This window comes from Lissotriton vulgaris, chromosome 8, assembly GCF_964263255.1.
Source record: "Lissotriton vulgaris chromosome 8, aLisVul1.2, whole genome shotgun sequence".
NCBI classification, from domain to species: domain Eukaryota; kingdom Metazoa; phylum Chordata; class Amphibia; order Caudata; family Salamandridae; genus Lissotriton; species Lissotriton vulgaris.
In genome coordinates, this window is record NC_141696.1 from 1,530,043,016 (window position 1) to 1,530,058,588 (window position 15,573).

Sequence of the window (15,573 nt, forward strand, 5' to 3'; positions counted from 1 at the left end):
CAAGGAACCTCTCAACTGTGCCTAAACCCGGGATTGAACCAGGGACCTTTAGATCGTCAGTCTAACGCTCTCCCAACTGAGCTATTTCTGCTTTCTGATAACTGGGGTCTTCATACTTTAATTTGAACCATTTAACAAAATAGATGCAGGACCTGGATTTTTAAACTCATATGGTAGAGATATTTTTTAAGGAGTCCTGTATCATTCCCCAGTTAACTGGTGCAATGGGTAAATAGCATTTTTGGGATCCAGGTTAGGCAGTTGTTTTTTTAACTCTGAATGGACTAGCACTATATTACCCAGATATATTTGGCATGAGTAGGTACGCAATGTCATCTGACTACTGACATCTGTGTTCAAGGGGAAGTGGAATGTGATGGAGACAAGAGTTTACTTTACAAAAAAGGACGAAATGGGAAACATTCATAGTCAAACCTGAAGGCAAGATAGGTGGAAGAAAGTTTAAAAGGAGGACAGAAAGCAAAGTCTATGTTGAATTGATCATTTTGTAGATCAGTTGATAAAAATGTTGATAGAGAAAAAAGTACTACAGCTGATTCCAAGACCTATTTTGGTAGAAACAAGGAACCTCTCAACTGTGCCGAAACCCGGGATTGAACCAGGGACCTTTAGATCTTCAGTCTAACGCTCTCCCAACTGAGCTATTTCGGCCTGCTTATAGCTGTGGTCTTCATACTTTAATTTAAACCATTTAACGAAATAGATGCAGGACCTGGATTTTTAACCTCATATGGTAGAGATATGTTTTAAGGAGTCCTGTATCATTCAGCAATTAACTGGTGCAATGGGTAAATAATATTTTTGGGATCCAGGTTAGGTCATTTTTTTTTTTAACTCCGAATGGACTAGCACTATATTACCCAGACGTATTTGGCATGAGTAGGTAAGCAATGTCATCTGACTACTGACATCTGTGTTCAAGGGGAAGTGGAATGTGATGCAGACAAGAGTTTACTTTACAAAAAAGGACGAAATGGGAAACATTCATAGTCAAACCTGAAGGCAAGATAGGTGGAAGAAAGTTTAAAAGGAGGACAGAAAGCAAAGTCTATGTTAAATTGATTGTGTTGTAGATCAGTTGGAAAACTTTGATGAATAGAGAAAAAGTACTACAGCTGATTCCAAGACCTATTTTGTTAGAAGCAAGGAACCTCTCAACTGTGCCGAAACCCGGGATTGAACCAGGGACCTTTAGATCTTCAGTCTAACGCTCTCCCAACTGAGCTATTTCGGCCTTCTGATAGCTGGGGTCTTCATACTTTAATTTGAACCATTTAACAAAATAGATGCAGGACCTGGATTTTTAACCTCATATGGTAGATATATGTTTTAAGGAGTCCTGTATCATTCCGCAGTTAACTGGTGCAATGGGTAAATAACATTTTTGGGATCCAGGTTAGGTAGTTGTTTTTTTAACTCTGAATGGACTAGCACTATATTACCCAGATATATTTAGCATGAGTAGGTAAGCAATGTCATCTGACTACTGACATCTGTGTTCAAGGGGAAGTGGAATGTGATTCAGACAAGAGTTTACTTTACAAAAAAGGACGAAATGGGAAACATTCATAGTCAAACCTGAAGGCAAGATAGGTGGAAGAAAGTTTAAAAGGAGGACAGAAAGCAAAGTCTATGTTGAATTGATCATTTTGTAGATCAGTTGATAAAAATGTTGATAGAGAAAAAAGTACTACAGCTGATTCCAAGACCTATTTTGTTAGAAGCAAGGAACCTCTCAACTGTGCCGAAACCCGGGATTGAACCAGGGACCTTTAGATCTTCAGTCTAATGCTCTCCCAACTGAGCTATTTTGGCCTGCTTATATCTGTGCTCTTCATACTTTAATTTAAACCATTTAACAAAATAGATGCAGGACCTGGATTTTTAACCTCATATTGTAGAGATATGTTTTAAGGAGTCCTGTATCATATGGCTGAGATACCCGCCACCCCCTCTCAACACAATCCCCAAGGATGGGAAACCGGAAACAGTTCAGAACTTTTGGAAGGCGGGAGGGAGTGACCCTCCCGGCCGCATTTATTAAAATATGAAACAAAATCAAAACATTAAAATAACAGTTTCATATTATGTACAATTTAATTTTCACATTACGATGTTTGGCTAACCTTAACAGATCTCTAATACAAAGGTTCTCCTAGCCGAACTATCATCCTACAAAACATTTGACTTGAAATTGTACATCCTAACGTTAAGGGCCAACGGCAAGGTCGTAACCGGTGTCAGATCCCTAAACCAGAAATACCCCCCTCACTTGTGAGGGGAGCGACCGCACAGAGGCGTACCTCAAGTGCATCTACCAATTTCCCTTGGACTTGACGGGGGCCCCAATGAACTCGACGCCATTTAACGGTCGTCCGAGGACTCGTGTGAGGTGTCTAAAAGGTAGCGTAAACCCCCTCCCGAACCCCACACAACTTACCCCATCTGCCGTCGCAGATGTCCTGGCCCCGGGAAATTCCCCAGGAGGGCCCGTAGCCCCTCCTATCCAGGAAGGGGCCTTGACCACCTTTCCTTTCCTTCCGGCGGCCTATCCTTAGAAGGGACCGCCTCCCCGTTGAGGGGCCAATGGCCACCTCCCCCGAGCGCTCCCATCCGTAATGGGTGACGCCCCCTCATAGGGATCTTCCAATTACTGCTCACCGATCATGACCTTACCGCCCGACCAAAATAAATACGACAATTTACCTAAATTACTGAATTATAAAACAACCATAACTATTACAAGCATGATTACTGATCAACACTAGTGCAGAATTACTTTATTTGCAAAAGAAAAAAGTATACTGAAAATGACCATTCTTTATTGCACACTCAAAATATCACGATAATCATCACAACCTGCAAGAAATAGAGTTACCACATCAAAACTTTATTAAAACAACTAGCTGTCCTCAGGGGCTGGTGGGTGGGTCAAAATTGGCTCTTCGTTCCGTCTCGAGCTCACGTGCAGCGGGGAGGTGCAGCTTCAGAGCACAGGTACAAGAGGATGCTTTCTTGGCTTGTTGCTCCTTTTATCCGTCTTCGGGCGGGCGTAAACCCGCCCCCGCCTGCCTCCGAGGGCGTGGCCGGCCGCGTCAGTGTCTAGGACAACCCACTCCAGGGCGGGAAAAGGCGCGCCCCGGCTACGCCGCTTCGGGCATACCAGCCGAGACTCGCCTCCCGCCCAAGATGGCTTCCCGGGGGGATCGTGGTACTCCACCATACGTTCGGGGGGACCGAATGGTCGCCCCTTTCCATATGGCTGTGATACCCGCCACCCCCTCTCAACACAATCCCCAAGGATGGGAAACCGGAAACAGTTCTGAACTTTTGGAAGGCGGGAGGGAGTGACCCTCCCGGCCGTATTTATTAAAATATGAAACAAAATCAAAACATTAAAATAACAGTTTCATATTATGTACAATTTCATTTTCACATTACGATGTTTGGCTAACCTTAACAGATCTCTAATACAAAGGTTCTCCTAGCCGAACTATCATCCTACAAAGCATTTGACTTGAAATTGTACATCCTAACGTTAAGGGCCAACGGCAAGGTCGTAACCGGTGTCAGATCCCTAAACCAGAAATACCCCCCTCACTTGTGAGGGGAGCGACCGCACAGAGGCGTACCTCAAGTGCATCTACCAATTTCCCTTGGACTTGACGGGGGCCCCAATGAACTCGACGCCATTTAACGGTCGTCCGAGGACTCGTGTGAGGTGTCTAAAAGGTAGCGTAAACCCCCTCCCGAACCCCACACAACTTACCCCATCTGCCGTCGCAGATGTCCTGGCCCCGGGAAATTCCCCAGGAGGGCCCGTAGCCCCTCCTATCCAGGAAGGGGCCTTGACCACCTTTCCTTTCCTTCCGGCGGCCTATCCTTAGAAGGGACCGCCTCCCCGTTGAGGGGCCAATGGCCACCTCCCCCGAGCGCTCCCATCCGTAATGGGTGACGCCCCCTCATAGGGATCTTCCAATTACTGCTCACCGATCATGACCTTACCGCCACAGGCCGGATAGTTGACCGGCTATCCGGACCCCCCACAACAACTCCTGCCTAAAGGTCATGTTTTAAACTCTTTAGCCAAGCTATGAGGTCTCCTATGAGTAACTCATTCCCCACCCGGGACAAATGAACCCCATCCCCCAAATACATACTGTCCCCTTTGATACAACCATGCGAAACAGAATGCAGTGTATTTGAACGAAACAATCTGCTCAACTTGTTATTTATTTTCTTCACTGAATGATTCAGAGCAGAAACCGAAATAGCCCCCCGCCACACTTTCCGTGGGATCATATGGGACCATGCAATTGTGCACCCTGGAACTCTTCTTGCCAACCAACTTACTGTGGAAAGCATTGCCTCAAGAAGAAGTCGTCTACCAGTGGCCACCAAATCGTTGCCCCCAAGATGGACTATGATTATAGACGGCGGTGACCTTGTCCGCCCTAACAAACCCTCGAAAAAGTTTTGAAACTGGTCGATACAGAGCCCGCCCCTTCCATAGAAGGACACCCTGTACCCGTATTCCCCAGCCACGTGAATCATGTCACCTGCTTTAAATACGTCCGCGGCACGCCTCACGTATGAGTGGCCCACGACCCACACCTCCTTTCTCACAGCCGGTGATGTCTGACCGCTGTTCCCCAGGTGTCGGGTCGACTGCACAGTCCGCCCCGCCTCGTAAGCTTGCGCAACTGAAAACCAAACAAAAACAAGAAGCGTGAGTACATTATTACAGCTTCACAACATGTGCAACCGCACATACCTTTTATAACAGTTCGAGGACCAACGCCCCAAACGTTTTACTTTTTCTACACTCAGACCCCTGGCTGTAGCCTCAGTAGCAGCCCCTATCCGAAAGGAATGGGTCCCGAACACGCCGGGGTTCAAGCCCGCGGCCGAAATTGACATCGCAAGCACCCGCTGGAACTGAATCCTCGTCAGTGGGGTGGCGTCAGCGTGTCTCAACAAGGTCCCCCCCCATGCTGTCACCCTCTGTGCTAAATATTCCTCTACGCACACCACAGGGCACATGGAAGACCCGGGGATCCTCTGAATGATTATGCAGTCCCCAATTACACCCTGATCGGTTTTGGACCTAACAAATGAGACCGTCATCGTCTCCTCCCTGACCTGAATGTGCTCCCGGCACAGTCCCCCCATCATATCCTGCTTGTTCTTCGCCACTAATTCGCTTACCCGCATAGCCCCATGGAATGCTAGCGCAAATGCAGCTCGGAATAACACTGCTTCGTACTGGGATGAACACGTTGCCGGGAGTACGGACAATAACAGGGTCAGCCTATCCAGACCTATCGGGTGCCTCTCATCGACTCTGCGACCCTCAAGGCGTTGCCACCCACGTAGCGCTTTCTGCACAACGAAAGACGCTGTCGGGTCCTGGATCCCATGAGCCCTTGCCATAAAGGAAATGGCGGCCCGATGCCTCTGGGCCGTAGCTACTGATTTGCCTGCCTGATGTAAAGACAGCAAGAATTTGACTACAAACTCTTCCTGGCCCCAAAGCTCCCCCCTACCAGCACCCAAAAAGGACCAATAAGAACGGAACGCCCCTTCATATGCCTTCCTCGTCCTGGGTGCTAAACTCTCTCCCACGAGGTTTTGTAGTTCGGGGCACCGAGAGACCAGAGAGCTTCGGGAAAGGGTGCCGCCACCGGGTCCGCTGTGGGCAGAAAACCCCAGAAGGCCTGCATACGGAAACGAGAAAGCGCATCAGCCGCTTGGTTCAGTACCCCCGGCACATGCTTTGCCCGAAATAGCACATTCAATTGCATACACAATAACACAATTTCTTTGAGCAGCCTCAGAATCCATTTGCATCGTGCTGCCTGACTATTGATACACTCAACCACGGTCATGTTATCAGACCAGAACACCACAGAGTGATCCCGGAACCCCTCAGGCCAAGTTTTCAGGGCCACCAAAATAGGGAAAAGTTCGAGAAAAGCAATGTTACTCGTCAGCCCGCACTCGTGCCACCATGACGGCCATTTTTGAGCCGACCATTGTGTACCAAATATGGCACCAAAACCTATACTCCCCGCTGTAGGAGAGTAGGGTCTGCTATCCTATGGTCACCCCAAATTTTTGCTTTTTGCTTCACTGGTTTCTGACTTAATGTGGCTGTGGGCCTGCTAATCAGACCCACAGCCTGCTGTTCTCTCTCTAAATTGATGCCAATGCACTTTAGGTGCATTACGAATTGGAACTGGTTCACCTTATGAGCCCCTGTAAGAGTGCACCCTAGGTGCCCAGGGCATAGGTGTAGCCAAGGCCTGCCAGGGGCTGCAGCATGTATTGTGCCACCCCTGGCCTGGCCTCCATATTTGACACAACTGGCTGATCACTCAGCTGGGGTAAGTCGGTGTAACCACCTCTTACTTAGGTACAGTATGTCTGTGCCTAACCCTAAACTGGACACATATGTTCCTATCAGCCACTCCTATGGAAGGCCTCATCAATCCTGGAGGCAGAGTGCTTGGAAATATGTGAGATGGTGCTCTGGCATGAGCTGAGCCTGTCTGCAGCTGTCGGGAACAACTCCCTAAGCTGTTCCGGGATATTGCCATACCATATACTCTTAAGTGCATTATAATCCTCGCGGTTAAATGCTATCTTTGGTTTGGCTTTATCAAAACATGTCGAGTAAGGTGTCATACGAATTGGAATACTATCCCCTCGCCAATTCTGGCGACGGGGATAGCATTCCACCCTTCTAGAGGGACACGACATGTGTGTAGCCTTAACCCCGGTTAAAGTTAAACAGAGCCTCAGCTTCACAAAATGGACGCTGCCACCACAGACACAAGTCTGGCCTCCTGCTGCTGACCGAAACTCGGCAGATGGTGGCCTGGACAAAGGGTTTCCTGCCTTGGGAGGTGCGAGCACCACCCCAGACAGGATTTTGTGTATTAGGTAGGACAGGGCTGAAAAGAATCAGACATGCCCGGGGCACACAAGGTGTCCCCGTGCATAGGCCAGTCCAAACCGGTTCTGGGGCCTTCCAGCCCCAGTCCTGGCGCGGAGCTGGACAAAGGAAAGGGGGTGTAACCGCCCCCCTTCCTGGTTCCACCCAGAGGAGGGACCTAGTAGGTGATCCACCCCCAGTTTGGGAATAAGAGGGGGAGCAGTGCCATTGCACAGCAGATCATCCCGAAATCAACTTAAAACTAAGAAGAAGACTGGACTTCGACATTCTGCTGCACAGAAGACTGAAGAAGAATCTCCCTTGTGGCCAAGGAGTGACCACCCTGTGAACACAGGTACCAACCAGCGACTCGACGTCTGCTTTGCCGCCGCCTCCCGCCGGAGACCGAGCCCAGAGCCCGACAAGAACCAGACTCCCAGACCTCTCAAAGCCCGATCCACAGTCCCTGCGAAGAAGGGACCCGTGGAGGCACCGAGTGACGTGGGACCGGACCTCTTGGAAGACACTCGTAAAGCTGACTGCGCAGCTTCTGAGGCATCCTCGACGTTGTGCTTTGGGGATTGAGAACCCCCACCACCGAGCAGCCCTTGCACCGAAGATCAGCCCCCCAGCATCTCCACGATCTGCGTGGGGCCCTTTTGCACTGTGCCACTCGATGCGCCATCCCGGCCACTAGCCACGTGGTCAGCGGCCATCTTGGCGACGAACCCGAAGATTTAAACAGCAGGTCTGGTTGCTCCAGACCTACCCAAGCTCCTGTGAAAAGGAGCACCCGCTCTGACCTTGCTGGTCCGAGTGAACAGCAACTTTCAACTCCTGCGTGGCTTGCATTTGCCAAGGCCTGTTTGCTCCGATCAGGTCGCCGACACCGCCAACAGCGAGAAGCCTACGTGGGACAGCTCGTGACCGACTCCTGGACGTCCTCGACCCCGGGTATCCACGTGGCTGCAGAAAGAAGCTACCCGACAACGCCTGTTTGCACCCGACATCGCCTGGTTCCAATCTGGTTCCACGGTAGTCACTGGCTAGTGACTTTGAACACTGTCCCCTCTGCTTTCAGGTCTTCAACTCTTCTGATCCACCCTTGGATCCACCGGAACTCTTCGCATCGAGCCGCCTGCAGCATCTTCAGCTCCAAGCACCATCGACCAGCGTGACGAAACCCGACACATCTTCGACCCTGTGCACCCGCTTCCTGTGGGTGAGGTAACTCAGCTCCGCCGGTGCTCCTGCACTGGTACACATCCCAAGGGCCTGTGTTTTAAGTTTCAGCTCCGTAGGTCACTCGGAAGGTTCCTAACTTTCTAACTTTGTGCTTTTTACGCACCATAGACTTTGTATTGAGAAGTGCGTGCACTTTGAACACTGCACCCGAGTCCCGTGGGCCTTTCCCGACTTAGTTAACTCCAGTCTCGAATAGCTCCAGCGATTCCCAAGGCCCTAGGCCTCTTCACTTTCCTTTAGGTATCTCTTATACCACTTTCTTAGTATATGGTTTAGGTGGCCCCTAGGGCTCATCCATATTGTGCAACTTTTGTGTATTTTAAACTGTCTTGTGATTTAACGCTTGTGCTTCTGTGCTCATAAAGAGTCCAGGGGATTTTAATAGTTAATAAATCAATATATATTTTCAATATATATCTGTGTGGTGTCCCTTTCATTTGGTATTCAAGGGGGTTGTGTATGGTATAACAGCTGGCTTCACATGCCTTTCAGAGTTTAGCCTAAGACTGCTTTGTCCACGTTACCACTAGGATAACTGGTCTACAAGGTTGAATTACAACCATCATCATAAGGGTTGCTTGGCATGGTACAAAGTGATCACTAGAATTAGTGAGCATTATATACCAGGCCAACTTCTCACATTGGTGAGCAGCGGATTGGGATCTGAGCTTGCTGTTGTTTTACCATTACAATCTTTGAGATTATCATTTGAAAGATCATACAGGTACCTGCTAGGTACATATAAAACAAGACTAGTATACATAAGTTCTACTGAACTTAGTTGTTGTAGAGCAAAGGGAGTAGCACACCCTAGCTACAACTACTAGATAGGTTTAGTAGGTAAACACCAGTGTAGGTAGATCGCAACACATCCACCCACACTAGAGCAATGTCTGGAACAGAGGGGTCCAGTGGACTTACTCCTGTTGAGAGTGACCCTCCAAGGGCACCATCCCAGTTTGCTATATTTCCCTTTAAGGAATTAAGACAGCTTTGTGTCTTAAGGGGTCTGAAGACAGGGCCTTCCCCTACTGCAGACCACCTAAGAGAGCTCTTGGATCAGTCTGAAGCTCTAAAGACCTCTAAAGCAAACCCCACAGGGAATGCTGAAGGAGGCCATCCTTCAGAGGATGACACTGTAGACACCCCTACCCCTATCGTCCTAGTAGATGAGGAAGCCTCCACCACTGGAGCTCCTCAGGTAGATGAAGAGGAAGAGGAAGAAGAAGAGGAGGAGGTGGAAAGCAGTGAGTCAGATGATGACAGAGATAGTCAGGTGCTGGTCAGTAGACTGAACCAGGCTAACTTAAGTCAACTTGGGAAGGAATCAGGTAACAACCCATTCAGACCCCCAGGTGGACTTAACCAGGGCCATAGGAGGAGAAGGCATCACTCAGGTGAATCCAATACCTCCCATGTCTCTAGAGGCTCTCATGGTCACTCCAGAAAGGAGATGACTAGCCCTCAGAGAAGGGAACATGAGGCCAAGATGAGAGAGGCTGAGCTTAGGATCCAGAGGCAAGAGTTAGAGGTTGCCCTGGCTAAGGAGAAACTTGCTAGAGCAAGACAGCCTAGAGAGAGTGGGGTAATAGAACCCACTGGTGGCAGCAATATCCACAAGGATAAAGACAGGTCTTTTGATAATAGAAACCTGAGTAAGATTGTGCCCCCCTACAAAGCTGGGGATGATATCCATAAATGGATTACTGCAATGGAGAGAGCCTGCAGAGTACAGCAGATCCCTCAGGAGCAGTGGGCAGCAATCTTGTGGCTCTCCTTTGAAGGTAGAGGCCGAGACAGACTCCTCACAGTTAGTGATGGGGATTCTAGAAACTACCTGGTCCTGAAGAGTGCTCTGATTGATGGGTTAGGCTTAACCACTGAACAGTACAGGTTAATGTTCAGAGATACCCAGAAGACACAGACTCAGGACTGGTCTGAATTTGTTGAGTGTGCCACTAAGGCTCTGGAGGGATGGTTGCTGGGAAGCAAGGTTACAGACTATGAAGGATTGTACAATTTGCTGATGAGAGAACAAATTTTAAATAATTGTCAGAACCAGCAGTTGCATCAACATTTGGTTGACTCAGATTTGACCTCTCCCCAAGAATTGGGAAAGAGGGCAGATAAGTGGGTAAGAACGAGAGTTAAGCAAAAGAACCAGAACCAGAACCAGGGTGGTGACCAGAAGAAAACAGACCAGAAGGGTGGGGAGCAGAAAGCTAAAGACCAGAAGTCTTCAACAGGGCCCCAAACTGAGACAGAGGGTGGGTCCCAAACTTCCAAGAAGAAGAAGAAAGAAGGTCAGAAGAAACCCTGGTGTAAAACTTGTAAGAACACCTCTCACTGGACAAGTGAGTGTAAAAAGGGTGGAGCCCCCAGCACTGCAGCCCCTAAGGCACCTGCACCCACTAGTACAGTTAGCAGTGTTGGTCCTCAAGCCAAGGGTTTAGTGGGAATCACTTTGGGAACTGAAGGAGATTCTGACCTAGTCAGAACCCTTACACAGGCTGTTCTGGTTTGTGAAGGGGACATAGATTTGACCCCTGACATAAGTCCCAGTAACCTGGGCAAATACAGACAGACACCTTTGATTAACAACAAAGTGGCTCAAGCTTACAGGGACACATGTGCCAGTGTCACTATGGTGACACCTAACTTTGTGGACCCTGGACAATACATGCCAGGCGATGATTACCTGGTGACCAATGCCAGCAATGTCACTACTACACATAGTGTGGCACTTGTTAACTTTTCCTGGGGAGGGGTAACTGGCCTAAAGAAAGTTGTGGTTAGTGCTGATCTCCCAGTAGAATGTTTGTTGGGCAATGACCTGGAGAACTCTCTATGGTCAGAAGTTGAGTACAGGACTCATGCAGAGATGTTAGGGATATCATCACATGTCCTTGCTGTGACCAGGTCACAGGCCAAAAAGTGCCTCTCTGAACCTCAGGTCTTGGATCCTGGAACAATGGACCAAGTACCTCCCAAGAAGAAGAACAGGAGGGTTAAGGCTGCGCCTTCCCAACTGCCTACAAGTGAGGATCAGGTTTCACAGGAAACTGATCTTGAGACCCCTGAAGGAACTGTCCCTGAAGAGCTTGAACCTGATCAGGTTGAGTTTCTGGGGACAGGGGGACCTTCTAGGGCAGACTTGGGGCAGGCTCAGTTAACCTGTCCTTCTCTTGAACCCCTCAGACAGCAGGCTGCTGCTGAGGCTGCTGGGAATGCACAAGGTGCCCATAAAGTATATTGGGACGATGGACTCCTTTATTCAGAGGCTAGAGACCCCAAGCCTGGTGCTACCAGGAGGTTGGTTATACCTCTGCAATTTAGGGGCTTCCTACTCACCTTGGCCCATGATATTCCTTTAGCAGGACACCTAGGCCAGAACAAGACTTGGGACAGGCTTGTCCCTCACTTTCACTGGCCTCACATGTCTGAAGACACCAAGGAGTTTTGTCGCTCCTGTGAAACCTGCCAAGCCAGTGGTAAAGCAGGTGGAACAACAAAGGCCCCCCTGATACCACTACCTGTGGTGGGGGTTCCCTTTGAGAGAGTGGGGATTGATATTGTTGGTCCAATGGATCCCCCTACAGCATCTGGGCACAGATTCATACTGGTGGTAGTGGATCATGCCACCAGGTACCCAGAGGCAATTCCCCTTAGGACCACAACAGCTCCTGTTGTGGCCAGGGCCTTACTTGGAGTTTTCTCCAGAGTGGGGTTTCCTAAGGAGGTAATATCAGATAGAGGTACCAACTTCATGTCTGGATATTTGACAGCTATGTGGAAGGAATGTGGTGTAAACTACAAGTTCACCACTCCTTATCACCCACAATGCAATGGGCTTGTTGAAAGGTTTAACAAGACCCTAAAGGGCATGATTAAAGGATTACCTGAAAAGCTCAGGCGAAGATGGGACATCCTTCTGCCCTGCCTTTTATTCGCTTACAGAGAGGTCCCTCAAAAGGGGGTTGGCTTCAGCCCCTTTGAATTGTTGTTTGGGCACCCTGTAAGAGGACCCCTGTGTCTTGTGAAGGAAGGATGGGAGTTACCTCTCAAAAAGCCTAAACAGGACATAGTGGACTATGTACTTGGTCTCCGCTCCAGGATGGCAGAGTACATGGAAAAGGCATCCAAAAACCTTGAGGCTAGCCAAGAATTACAGAAAGCTTGGCATGACCAAAAGGCTGTCCTTGTTGAGTTTCAGCCTGGACAGAAGGTATGGGTGTTGGAGCCAGTGGCCCCAGCAGCACTCCAAGACAAATGGTCTGGACCCCATACAATTCTGGAAAAGAAGGGAGAGGTTACCTACTTGGTGGACCTAGGAACTCCCAGGAGCCCCCACAGGGTGCTCCATGTGAACAGATTGAAGGCATATGTCAGCAGGGCAGACATGGGCTTGCTCATGGCTACAGATGAGGGACAGGAGGAAGAGAGTGACCCTCTCCCAGACCTGCTCACTCAGAACCCTGAGGATGGCTCAGTTGATGGTGTGGCCTTAGGTGGCAGCCTCACTGAGCATCAGCAACATGACTGCAGACAAGTTCTACAGGCATACGGGCATATGTTCTCATTGACACCCAGTCAGACTAACTGGTGTACACATGTGGTGGACACTGGTGACAGTCTTCCTGTAAAGAGCAAAATTTACAGGCAACCTGACCACGTCAGGGACTGTATAAAGACTGAGGTGCAAAAGATGCTGGAATTAGGTGTCATTGAGCCTTCAGAGAGCCCCTGGGCTAGCCCAGTGGTTCTGGTCCCCAAACCTCACACCAAAGATGGCAAGAGAGAGATGAGGTTCTGTGTGGATTACAGAGGACTCAATGCTGTCACCAGGACAGATGCACACCCTATTCCAAGGGCAGATGAGCTCATTGACAAGTTGGCTTCTGCCAAATATTTGAGCACATTTGACTTGACAGCTGGCTACTGGCAAATCAGGTTAGCTGAGGAGTCTAAAGCCAAGACAGCATTTTCTACCCCTAGTGGGCATTATCAGTTTGTGGTGATGCCCTTTGGTTTGAAAAATGCACCTGCCACCTTCCAAAGGTTGGTGAACCAAGTCCTCACTGGGTTGGATGACTTTTGTGCAGCTTATCTGGACGATATTGCTGTCTTTAGCTCCACCTGGGAGGATCACCTGATCCACCTGAAGGAAGTGCTTGAGGCTCTGCAGAAGGCAGGCCTCACTATCAAGGCAACCAAGTGCCAGATAGGGCAGAGCAAGGTTGTATACCTGGGCCACCTTGTAGGTGGAGGCCAAGTTCAACCACTGGAGAGTAAGATCCAGACCATCAAGGACTGGTCCCCTCCAACTACCCAGACTCAGGTCAGAGCTTTCTTGGGCCTGACTGGGTACTACAGGAAGTTTGTTAAGAACTATGGGTCCATTGTGACTCCTCTTAATGATCTGACATCCAAGAAGATGCCCAAAAAGGTTCAGTGGACAGAAATCTGTCAAAAGGCATTTGATGACCTGAAGAAGGCCATGTGCTCTGCACCTATCCTGAAGAGTCCTGACTACTCAAGAGAGTTCATTGTCCAAACAGATGCTTCTGAGTTGGGAGTGGGAGCAGTGCTTTCACAGCTTAATGTAGATGGCCAGGACCAGCCCATTGCTTTCATTAGCAGAAGGCTGACCCCCAGAGAGAAACGTTGGTCAGCTATAGAGAGGGAGGCCTTTGCTGTGGTGTGGGCCCTGAAGAAGCTGAGACCATACTTATTTGGCACTCACTTCAAGATTCAGACCGACCATAAGCCCCTCCTATGGCTTAATCAGATGAAGGGTGAAAACCCCAAACTACTCAGGTGGTCCATTTCCCTACAGGGGATGGACTTTACAGTGGAGCACCGCCCAGGGACTGACCATGGCAACGCAGATGGTCTCTCCAGGTACTTCCACTTAGAACATGAAGACACAACTGGTCAAGGTTAGTCTAATGTCCCTGCGTTTGGGGGGGGGTTATGTAGGAGAGTAGGGTCTGCTATCCTATGGTCACCCCAAATTTTTGCTTTTTGCTTCACTGGTTTCTGACTTAATGTGGCTGTGGGCCTGCTAATCAGACCCACAGCCTGCTGTTCTCTCTCTAAATTGATGCCAATGCACTTTAGGTGCATTACGAATTGGAACTGGTTCACCTTATGAGCCCCTGTAAGAGTGCACCCTAGGTGCCCAGGGCATAGGTGTAGCCAAGGCCTGCCAGGGGCTGCAGCATGTATTGTGCCACCCCTGGCCTGGCCTCCATATTTGACACAACTGGCTGATCACTCAGCTGGGGTAAGTCGGTGTAACCACCTCTTACTTAGGTACAGTATGTCTGTGCCTAACCCTAAACTGGACACATATGTTCCTATCAGCCACTCCTATGGAAGGCCTCATCAATCCTGGAGGCAGAGTGCTTGGAAATATGTGAGATGGTGCTCTGGCATGAGCTGAGCCTGTCTGCAGCTGTCGGGAACAACTCCCTAAGCTGTTCCGGGATATTGCCATACCATATACTCTTAAGTGCATTATAATCCTCGCGGTTAAATGCTATCTTTGGTTTGGCTTTATCAAAACATGTCGAGTAAGGTGTCATACGAATTGGAATACTATCCCCTCGCCAATTCTGGCGACGGGGATAGCATTCCACCCTTCTAGAGGGACACGACATGTGTGTAGCCTTAACCCCGGTTAAAGTTAAACAGAGCCTCAGCTTCACAAAATGGACGCTGCCACCACAGACACAAGTCTGGCCTCCTGCTGCTGACCAAAACTCGGCAGATGGTGGCCTGGACAAAGGGTTTCCTGCCTTGGGAGGTGCGAGCACCACCCCAGACAGGATTTTGTGTATTAGGTAGGACAGGGCTGAAAAGAATCAGACATGCCCGGGGCACACAAGGTGTCCCCGTGCATAGGCCAGTCCAAACCGGTTCTGGGGCCTTCCAGCCCCAGTCCTGGCGCGGAGCTGGACAAAGGAAAGGGGGTGTAACCGCCCCCCTTCCTGGTTCCACCCAGAGGAGGGACCTAGTAGGTGATCCACCCCCAGTTTGGGAATAAGAGGGGGAGCAGTGCCATTGCACAGCAGATCATCCCGAAATCAACTTAAAACTAAGAAGAAGACTGGACTTCGACATTCTGCTGCACAGAAGACTGAAGAAGAATCTCCCTTGTGGCCAAGGAGTGACCACCCTGTGAACACAGGTACCAACCAGCGACTCGACGTCTGCTTTGCCGCCGCCTCCCGCCGGAGACCGAGCCCAGAGCCCGACAAGAACCAGACTCCCAGACCTCTCAAAGCCCGATCCACAGTCCCTGCGAAGAAGGGACCCGTGGAGGCACCGAGTGACGTGGGACCGGACCTCTTGGAAGACACTCGTAA

At 49.5% G+C, this 15,573-nt stretch overlaps 3 non-coding genes across 3 annotated transcripts; all 3 read right to left on the minus strand.

Moving 5' to 3' along the window:
• Positions 1 to 18: 18 nt before the first annotated feature.
• Positions 19 to 91, minus strand: TRNAV-GAC (transfer RNA valine (anticodon GAC)). Its single transcript has one exon. It is a non-coding gene; the product is annotated as a tRNA-Val (tRNA).
• A 508-nt stretch (positions 92 to 599) lies between these two features.
• On the minus strand, positions 600 to 672 carry TRNAF-GAA (transfer RNA phenylalanine (anticodon GAA)). Its single transcript has one exon. It is a non-coding gene; the product is annotated as a tRNA-Phe (tRNA).
• Positions 673 to 1,182: 510 nt separating this feature from the next.
• TRNAF-GAA (transfer RNA phenylalanine (anticodon GAA)) lies at positions 1,183 to 1,255 on the minus strand. Its single transcript has one exon. It is a non-coding gene; the product is annotated as a tRNA-Phe (tRNA).
• Positions 1,256 to 15,573: the final 14,318 nt, after the last annotated feature.